This window comes from Arachis ipaensis, chromosome B4 (genome assembly GCF_059453495.1).
Source record: "Arachis ipaensis isolate K30076 ecotype BB chromosome B4, ASM5945349v1, whole genome shotgun sequence".
Taxonomy (NCBI): Eukaryota; Viridiplantae; Streptophyta; class Magnoliopsida; order Fabales; family Fabaceae; genus Arachis; species Arachis ipaensis.
Genome location: NC_142439.1, coordinates 25,089,677 through 25,100,455, shown reverse-complemented (window position 1 = coordinate 25,100,455; position 10,779 = coordinate 25,089,677).

Genomic DNA, 10,779 nt, shown 5'->3' with positions numbered 1-10,779 from the left:
GGCTGAAAGATCGTTTAGTGTTGGCTAATGATATTCACATTCAGAGGGACGTCAAGTGCCACATAATGTTATTATTTGGGACAATTATGTTTGGAGACAAGTCTGGGGCAGCGGTGCACTGAAAGTTTCTACCATTGCTCCATAACTTCGTTGGGATCATACAATTTAGTTAGAGATTGGCATGCCTAACACACCTGTATAGAACATTTTGTAGGACATCTCGTGTTGACTACAAGGAGATTGATGGTCCACTGACACTGTTGTTTACCTGGGCTTGGATCCGTTACTACGAGCAATAGCTGACCTGATGGTTTTGTGCCGATCAGAGATAAGGCCCACACCATCACGTGTCACCACATGTTGTCGCAAGTTACTAAGAAAAAAGTGACAAGTCTCAGATGTCTCTCCCTCTACTATTGCAAATACAATAGGCACAATGTTATTGCCATCCTATGAAACTGTAACAAACAAACAACCCTTATATTTTTCATACAAATAAGTCATGTCTACCTACACTACTAGTTTGCAATATTTGAATGCTCTAATACAAGGGTAATAACTCCAGAAGACTTGGTATAGTACACGGATATTAGGAACCAAGTCATCCCCCTGATACGCATGCATTGTTTCAAAATGAACGACTGCTGATGGCTTCTTGTGACACATGGCCTCAAACCATATGGGCAAAGCTTCGTACGAAGCTTCCAAACCTCCAAAAATTGACTCCACAGTTTTCTGCTTTGCTAACCATGCTTTGTGATAATTTATGGTAAGTTAAACTTCAACTATACTTTCACAATCACTGATTTCGCCTTTATAAATAGGTCAACTTCTTCTAATGGCTTTATTGTTTCTGCAATGGTGTTGGAATCCAGTTTCAAATGATCTTGAGAAATGGTGGCCCTAGTACAGGTGTGACTACCATTGTACCTCCTTATCTCCCAACAGTACTTCCTGGACATTTTGCTAAACCTGATTAGCCAATCACAACTTGCGCCGTATTGGGTACATTTAGTATAGAATGCCGTTGGTTCTGACTCATGCACCCGATAATCTACACCCCTACGGATGATATAATCTTTCATCGCCTTAATCACTGCCTTCCTAGAACTAAATTCCATTCCCACGGTGAATTCACCATTCGTCATAACATGAAGCTCTATTGTAATTAGGGGTGGCAAACGGGCCTAAACCCGCCGGGCCGGCCCGTGTAACCCGCCAAAAAAGGTGGGCTGGCTGGAAAATTGGGACCGCCAAATAGCAAAAGCCCGCCTAACCCGCACCGCTTAAACCGCGGGCTTTGGCGAGGCGGGGCGGACTTCCCCGCCGGGCTTTGTATTTTTTTTTTGCAAGGGGTATTTTTACAATTTTTTTTTGCCAAAATCCAACTTTTCCCAACCCAACTTACAAGAGAATGAAGATGAAAATTGAGTGTTTTGGATTATGTTTATTTTGTTTTAGAGACAATATTTATAATTATGTTTTAGATTGTGTTTATTTTGCTTTGGGAATAATATTTATAATTATTTTTGGATGAAAACTTGGTTTATAATTATGTTTATTAGATATTTATAATTACAAAGACTTTAATGTTTGTGAATATAAAAATTATAATTTGTTTATACTTTTAGAAATTATAATAATTAAAAGTAAAAAAATAGAAGAGATTTTTTTATACCTTTATATATATTATTTAATAGTTAAAAGTAAAAAAAAAGGGGATATTTGGCAGGCTTAGCCCGCCGGCCCGCTAGCCCGCTGTTAGGCGGGGGGGCTGGGATTCTTGGACCGCTGATAAACCCATATTTTATGATGTATTTTGTGCTTGATTTATTCAATCCTTCACCCACTTATTCATATTAATTGCATGGTTTTACTTTCCCTTCCTTATTATGTGATGTATGTGAAAAACATGTTTCCTAAGCTTTAAAAATTAATTATTTTAATTACCTTTATTTCCTTTCGATGTCGTAATTAGTGTGTTGAGTAGTTTCAAATTTTCTAAGGTAGAATGACTTAGAGGATGGAAAAGGAAACATACAAAAATGGAAGGAGAAAGCAAAACGGAGCTTTAAGGAAACTAGTGTTCACGCGATCGCATGGACGACGCGATCGCGTGCCAGAAGCGAAGATGCAGCGACGCGGCCGCATGACTGACGCGATCGCGCGACTTAAGCAGAACGCACATGACGCGGTCGCATGACTGACGCGACCGCGTGGCAAGGATAAGCTCCAAATGACGCGACCGCGTGACCCACGCGGACGCGTGACAGAGGCCACGCACTAGAAAATTACAGAACACGCCCCAGCGAGTTCTAAAGCCCTTTTTGGCCTAAATCCAACTCCAGAAAGCATAGACCAGAGGTTATGAAGTGAGGGAATGCATCCACTCAGGGGAGCTCGCATAATTTTAGTTTTCAATGAATTAGGTTTAGTTGAGAGGGAGATCTTCTCCTCTCTCTCTTAGGATTTAGGATTTCTTCTTACTTTAAGAGTGACTCTCAATCCAGGTTTTACATTCCTTTGTTTTATCTTCCTTTTACTTTTATTTATTCCAGAACTTGAATTGATCAGTGAATTTATGAATCTCTTCCATGTTATAGATTGATATTTGAATTAATAATAATTGAGGTATTTTCAGTTTATGATTGTTCTCTTTGATTTAAGTTACCATTGCTTCCCATATAAGGATATTTTTATTATTCCAGCAATTCTACTTTTCCCCTTTTGGTCCTGGTTAAGAATTCAGTAACTCAACAGTTATTAAACTCAACATAACTGATAATCGTTATCTCGCTAATTGAGCTGAACTTAAGTAATCCCAACCTTTTCTTAGGAAATAAATAAGATTCAAAGGTCAATTTAATTAGTCCCTTGACTTTCCTTTGCCCTAGTAAAGGCTGACCAAGTGGAATATAGATTTAACCTTCATTGTAGTTGAGAGAGATAACTAAGTTGGACCTCTAATTTCTCCTACCTTGCCAAAAGTCTGCTTTACAGTATTTATTTATTTTAATTGCCAATTATTTTACTTGTCATTTAAATTACTTGTTTTTCATCTTCTAAACCCCGATTATAACTTTTATAGCCAATAATAAAAACATACTTCCTCGCAGTTCCTTGAGAAGACGACCCGAGGTTTGAATACTCGGTTAACAATTTTTAAAGGGGTCTGTTACTTGTGACACCCAACACGTTTGTGCGAAGGGATTTTTGTCGGTTTAGAGACTATATCTACAACGCAACTATTTCTATGAATCTCTTTACTGGTGAAAATACCTGACGTCAAAATGGCGCCGTTGCCGGGAAACTGCTAACGTGTGCCTTATTATTGGTTATTGTAAATATTTTTCTTTTGCTTGTTTATTTATTGTTGTTTTTCCTTTTTATCTTTATTTGCTACTATGAACTCTCACCCCTCTCGCTTTGAGTTTGGTTCTAATATTGTTAAAGGAAATAGAAGTTACAACAGGAATGTGCATCAAGGTCAGACCAATCAAGGATGGATGGAACCAAGAGGATCTAATCAACCCTTTTGGCAGCAACACCCTCCGAGATATCCTGGACAAAGACCATTCTACAGTGCATACCCAGCTGAAAGACATGGTGGACAACCTTGTAACTACCAACAAGCCCCACCCCGTGCATATAAACCATCCTTTCAACATAACCTCGAACCACCACACTCACAAGCCTCTCTTCACCATTCGCCACCATATGATCCTTCCTTACCCCAATACCAATCCAATCGTTTCCAATCACCACCACTTTCCTTTGTATCATGTCCAAGTCCAGCAACCCGAGAAGCAGAGGATCGCCTAAGGGAAACAGTAATTAAATTTCACACGACCATTCAACAACTGGAGCAAGTGATAATTCAATGGGCTTCTGAGCGCTTAAATACACAAGGATCAGCCACAGCTCCATGTGGACAGCCCAATGAAGAGCGTAGCATGAAGGAGCTACCAGAAACTCCAATGGACAAGACAGAGCATGAATTTGTACTAGAACAATTAGAAGAAGCAGTCTTTGTTCAAGAAGAAGAGTTGGTTGAAGATCTAGGAGATGCTGAACCTCCATGGGAATCCAGAATTGAGGAAAACTCTGTCCAGGATGCTACAGTTGAGGCTAAGGAGGATACTGTACAATCTCCAAGGCAAGTCGTTTATGAAGAATCAGACGGAATAATCCAAGAAGCAAATTCCCTTGATGATGATAGTCACAAGTCTAGCTCTCTTAGCGATGAACTTGCATCCGCAAGTGAATTCTCTGAGATCGAAGAATCTTTCCCAAGTGAATATGAAGATGATGCGGAGGTAGATTTCTCTCAACCTCCAATCTATGACTCAAGTGATGAGGAAGAAACAAAAGACTTTGACCAGGATACGGATACAATTGAAGATCTTTGCAAAGAAGTGGAGGAATTCACAGAAGAGCACAAGGAAATGGAACTTGCAGAACCACCAAAAGCACCTACCCCAAGGCCATTACCACCTAATACAAGCTTCAAGTGGGTACAATCCTTAACTTATAACTTTACTTATTCACTTGAATATGGTTCGCTTGAAACAGATGGCCAGCTTAGAGCTCTCTGCGGCATTAAGAGTAAGAGGGAAATGGCTCGTACTCAGAGCTGGTGCACAAGGTTCAATAAGGTTCCACGCTTCACCTCGAAGTACACAGATTGGTATCATGCTCAATTACATGGATCACAGAGAACGTTTGGTCACCCTGGTGAGATTCTACTTTTTAACCCGCCCGAATGGAAACATGTAGATCAAGACGGAGGCGGATTTAAAAGCAAGGCTTGGAATCCTGGACTCTATCCTGACATTCGCCATCCCGGGAGCCTGAAAATCTGTTTGGAGCTGCTCAGAAGCTTTGCATGCTTGGTTTGGGACCCCGGAGGCTATTGGCATTCCAAGCACTGGTAGAGATTTTTGGATGAATTTAAACACAAGCCACCATAACAGGAAGCTCTTCCAATGTCCAACTTAAGGACTTTAACTAAAAGTGCTAGGTGGGAGACAACCCACCATGGTATGGTCGCTTCTTTTTCAATTTATTTCTTGTTAATTGCTTTCATTTTTCCTTTTCCATTTTAAAATTAAACCTGGAATCATGCATAGCATTCATGTTAATCATTGCATTCTGCATTTTTCATGCATATACATATATATATATATATATATATATATATATATAAAAGAGAAGCCACGTGATGCGACCGCATCAGCGACGCGTCCGCGTCGCAAGGAGAGGGGAGAAAATAAAAACGAACAGAGAGTCACGCTGGAGCGTGGCTGGAGGCGTGCCAGTAGCACAAATTGACCCACGCGACCGCGTCGCCGACGCGTCCGCGTCACATGGGATCTTGGGCCTCCCACGCGACCGCGTCACCCACGCGGCCGCGTGCCCTGAAAATCGACGTAAAAAAGGTGCTTGGCCGAAAGTTGTGCTGGAGTTGGGCTGGACTCGTGCTGGAAGCCCAAGCCTCCCACGCGAACGCGTGCCCCACGCGAACGCGTGCCCCACGCGTCCGCGTCATATTGAAGATAAGGTCATTCACGCGATCGCGTCACCCACGCGACCGCGTCACCCAGATTTTTGGCAAAAAGAGTTTTGAACAGAGAGTTGTGCGACCGCGAGGCTGCACTCGCGCCACTAGCACAAATCGAGTCACGCGATCGCGTGCCCCACGCGTCCGCATCGCCTAACCTTATTGCGCACCACGCGACCACATCACCCACGCGACCGTGTCGCCGGCGTCGCACAACCTATCCAGATTAGTGCCAATTTTCTTATCTTTTCTTCTCCGAATCCTTATTCTTCTTATCTTTTCTTATTCCTTTCTTCTTCCTTTCTTATTTTCTTTCACCTCCATTCTATTTTATTTAATTTATTTACATATTTTCATTCATTGCATTTTTGCATATTTTTATTTTCTTTTCTGAATTTTTTTTATTTTTCTATTGGTGTTAAAAAATTTTCTTATTTAACTGTTGCATCTTCTCTTGAATTATTTTGGGTGCTTAGTGACTTGTTTTATTTTGAATAGGTAATATTATTTATATCAATGCCAATCTCTTATACCTGTATTACTCTTACATTGATATGAATTTATATTATCTCTCCTTACCCACACTCTCCCTCATTGTTTATGCCATGTGCTTCTATTGTTTTCTCACTTGCATGTTGTAGCTACCATGTAATTGAGACCTTCATTATTTGGCATTAACCAACCCATGTTTTAATTGTTTCTTATCTTTATTTATGGGTTATTGTTCTTCCTTTCCTCTTCTTTCAGGCTGGCCACCAAAGACGGCAAAAAGGAGAAACTTCTAAAAAGGGGAGACAAACAAGTCCATCTGCACAATCCTTGAAGAAAAGCATCAGTTGGAACAGCCCGTCCACTTGTACATCCCAGCATGCACCGAGGACGGTGCAATCTTTAAGTGTGGGGAGGTCGATACCGATCTCCATGGGTTAGTTACTCTTCTATCTCAACACCAATGGTTTACTTTTCTTGTTCATTGTTGCATTTGCATGATTGATTGCATATTTGTTTGATTTTTGTGCATATTTTACCACTTGGTTGAAGTAATATGTTCTTTTTCAAGAAACCTTTTAGAGCATTTCACTAATTTGAATAAAACTTAATGTTACACTTGTTTGAAGAAATATTATACTGGAACATGGTTTAGAGCTCGAACACACAAAACCTGTGAGATTTTGAGCCTATTTGAATTGGTTGCATTTTATCAACCAAAATTTTGTTTTAGTGTGTATTTTTTCTCTCTAAAATTGTGATCTTTGTCTTGCTTAATTCTATATTTCTATAATTTGATGTATGCATACACTTATATGATTGAGGCCTTTGTTTCACTGAGCTTACATACCCATATGGCCTTACCTTTCATTATCCCTTGCAAACCAATTTTGAGCCTATTTTACCCCTTTGTTCCTTTTATTTAGCACATCATTAACTCTAAGCGAAAAACAATAATGTCCTTAATTTGAATCCTTGGTTAGCTTAGACTAGTGAGAGTGCTTATGATTTAAGTGTGGAAAAATTGGGTTTGGAACCATTTGGTTTGGGAATTGAGTATGTTAGAATTTTCTAAAAATGTGAAAGAAATGTTTAGGACATATTCATGCATCCAATAAATTAATCATATGCATTGAGAAAAAAATAAAAGAAAATAAAAATATAATATAAAAAAAGATAAAAAGAAGAAAAAGAGAAAAAGAAAAAAAGAAAAAAAAAGAGCAAATAAGAAAAAGGGGACAAAATGCCCCAAAGTGAGTGGTGAAAGCAATGCATATGTACTGCACTTGAAATTAGAATGCATGAATATGTAGAAAACATGGTTAATGGATGGTTAGATATTATATTATGGTTATATGGATTGTTTAAGTTAGGTGGGAAAAGTTTAAGTTAATTAAGGATTCAAATTTTAGTCCACTTGGCCAAATACAATCCTACCTTGACCCTAACCCCATTACAACCCTTAAAAGACCTCTTGATTTGTGTATTTATGCATTAAATTTATGTTGATTGTTAGATGAAGAGCAAGCCTTAGAAAGCAAGGTTAGTAGAGAATTGAGAGAATCGAACCTAAAACACTTGAGTGATTAGAGTGTATACACTACCAGTGAGGGTTCGATGCTCAATTCCTTGTTCCCTGCTTTCATGAGCTATTTTCTTCTTGCAAGTCTATTTGTACTTCATTTTCATGATTTGAATTAGTGAAATCCAGATCATATTTCTTCTTGAAAGATTTGTTTACTTTTAACTAAGTAGGTAAAAATATTTTGCATGTAGTTGCATTCATTTAGATTAGATTGCATCGCATGACATTCCATCACTTTAACCTTACTTATTACCTTGGATTTAGCATGAGGACATGCTATTGTTTAAGTGTGGGGAGGTTGATAAATCCATATTTTATGATGTATTTTGTGCTTAATTTGAGTGATTTATTCAATCCTTCACCCACTTATTCATATTAATTGCATGGTTTTACTTTTCCTTCCTTATTATGTGATGTATGTGAAAAACATGTTTCCTAAGCTTTAAAAATTAATTATTTTAATTACCTGTATTTCTGTTCGATGCCGTGATTAGTGTGTTGAGTAGTTTCAGATTTTCTAAGGCAGAATGACTTAGAGGATGGAAAAGGAAACATACAAAAATGGAAGGAGAAAGCAAAACGGAGCTTTAAGGAAACTGGTATTCACGCGATCGCAATGGACGACGCGATCGCGTGCCAGAAGCGAAGATGCAGCGACGCGGCCGCATGACTGACGCGACCGCGTGGCAAGGATAAGCTCCAAATGACGCGACCGCGTGACCCACGCGGATGCGTGACAGAGGCCACACACCAAAAAATTACAGAACACGCCCCAGCGAGTTCTAAAGCCCTTTTTGGCCCAAATCCAAGTTCAGAAAGCATAGATCAGAGGTTATGAAGTGAGGGAATGCATCCACTCAGGGGAGCTCGCATAATTTTAGTTTTCAATGAATTAGGTTTAGTTGAGAGGGAGATCTTCTCCTCTCTCTCTTAGGATTTAGGATTTCTTCTTACTTTAAGAGTGACTCTCAATCCAGGTTTTACATTCCTTTGTTTTAGCTTCCTTTTACTTTTATTTATTCCAGCACTTGAATTGATCAATGAATTTATGAATCTCTTCCATGTTATAGATTGATATTTGAATTAATAATAATTGAGGTATTTTCAGTTTATGATTGTTCTCTTTGATTTAAGTTACCATTGCTTCCCATCTAAGGATATTTTTATTATTCCAGCAATTCTACTTTTTCTCCTTTTGGTCCTGGTTAAGAATTCAGTAACTCAACAGTTATTAAACTCAACATAACTGATAATCGTTATCTCGCTAATTGAGCTGAACTTAAGTAATCTCAACCTTTTCTTAGGAAATAAATAGGATTCAAAGGTCAATTTAATTAGTCCCTTAACTTTTCTTTGCCCTAGTAAAGGCTGACCAAGTGGAATATAGATTTAACCTTCATTGTAGTTGAGAGAGATAACTAAGTTGGACCTCTAATTTCTCCTACCTTGCCAAAAGTCTGCTTTACAGTATTTATTTATTTTAATTGCCAATTATTTTACTTGTCATTTAAATTACTTGTTTCTCATCTTCTAAACCCCGATTACAACTTTTATAGCCAATAATAAGAACATACTTCCTCGCAGTTCCTTGAGAAGACGACCCGAGGTTTGAATACTCGGTTAACAATTTTTAAAGGGGTTTGTTACTTGTGACACCCAACACGTTTGTGCGAAGGAATTTTTGTCGGTTTAGAGACTATATCTACAACGCAACTGTTTCTATGAATCTCTTTACTGGTGAAAATACCTGACGTCAACCGCCTCACTAGACGGGACGGGGCGGGCCAGCCCGCCAAAGGGTGGGCTTCTGGCGGGGCGGGGCGGGCTTCCCCGCTTGCCACCCCTAATTGCAATCACGCCACAAAATTTATATTTTGATAAATAATTCTTAAATATGTGTCTTAATAATAGAATCTATCTATGATCCGTAAATCAAAAATAAATCATTCAAAAATTAATACATTATTAAATTAAGTCAGCAAATGCTATTTAATAAATTAATAACCATACAAGAATGCGAAATAATGAATTCCTCAACATACATATTTACTTGATAAATAAAAATTAGAAGGTAGTAATTATATGCTATATTTTATCTATTTACATAATTCTTAAATATTTGTCTCAAACATCAAATTCTATGTATAAATCATAATTTAAAATTATTACATAGCTGCATTTATATACTGAGAAAATTTTGGTGTATGCATGGCCTCTAAGTCCAACGATCGCATAAAAGTCGGCTCCTGAAACTGATGCTAGTTTATTAGTACATTTGCCACACCTCCACATTTGCCGCCGTAGTGTCGTCAGCTTGATTTTCGTCTACACCCGGATCAACAACCTCATAGTTACTTTCAAACTCTTTCTTGCTATCACTATTGTAATCTTCCAATTCAATGTCTCGGTCCGATGCAGATTGCTCGAACTCAATATACAGTTCGATGAACGATATTCGGGACCGACTTTCAAGATACACTGAAAACATTTCTTACATGCTCGCTTCATTGGTCACGTATTTCGTTTGAAATTGAATGAACCCACCAGATACAGATATAGAATATCTGTACAAAATACACGACACTCTCCTAGATATTTGAGAATCCATCTTCTCACAAATCACACATTTTAATTCTTCGAAAGACAGTGTGAATGGAATAATATCTAATAGATTTTTACACATATTTTACTCCTTCAGATGTTTGTAATAAAAGTGTGTCCATGATAACATACTTTTAACATAACTCTATCATCCATGATAATATACTCACATTGCACACTCTCAACTTTGGTATTAATTTTTTGAAACACTGAAGAAGAAGAGGAAGAGCTCAGTGAGGGAGTTGGTATATATAAACATTGAAATCAAACCATCCGATCGCCTTTTTGACCTTTTCAAATTTTTGGAGGACCTAAATCGAACAATCTGATTAGGGTTACATCGCACCAAAAAAATTTGTATGCATGAAGTCGGTGAATCCGATTTTCTTGTCCAAAAAAAAATTGTCCTACAGGCTAGAAAATCGGTGGGTCCAATTTCCTTGCACAAAAAAAAATTCGTCCTACATGCACGAAATCGGTGGGTCCAATTTCCTAGGAAAAAAATGTTTGCCCATCACAATTCGGACGGTTCGATATGTGTTCC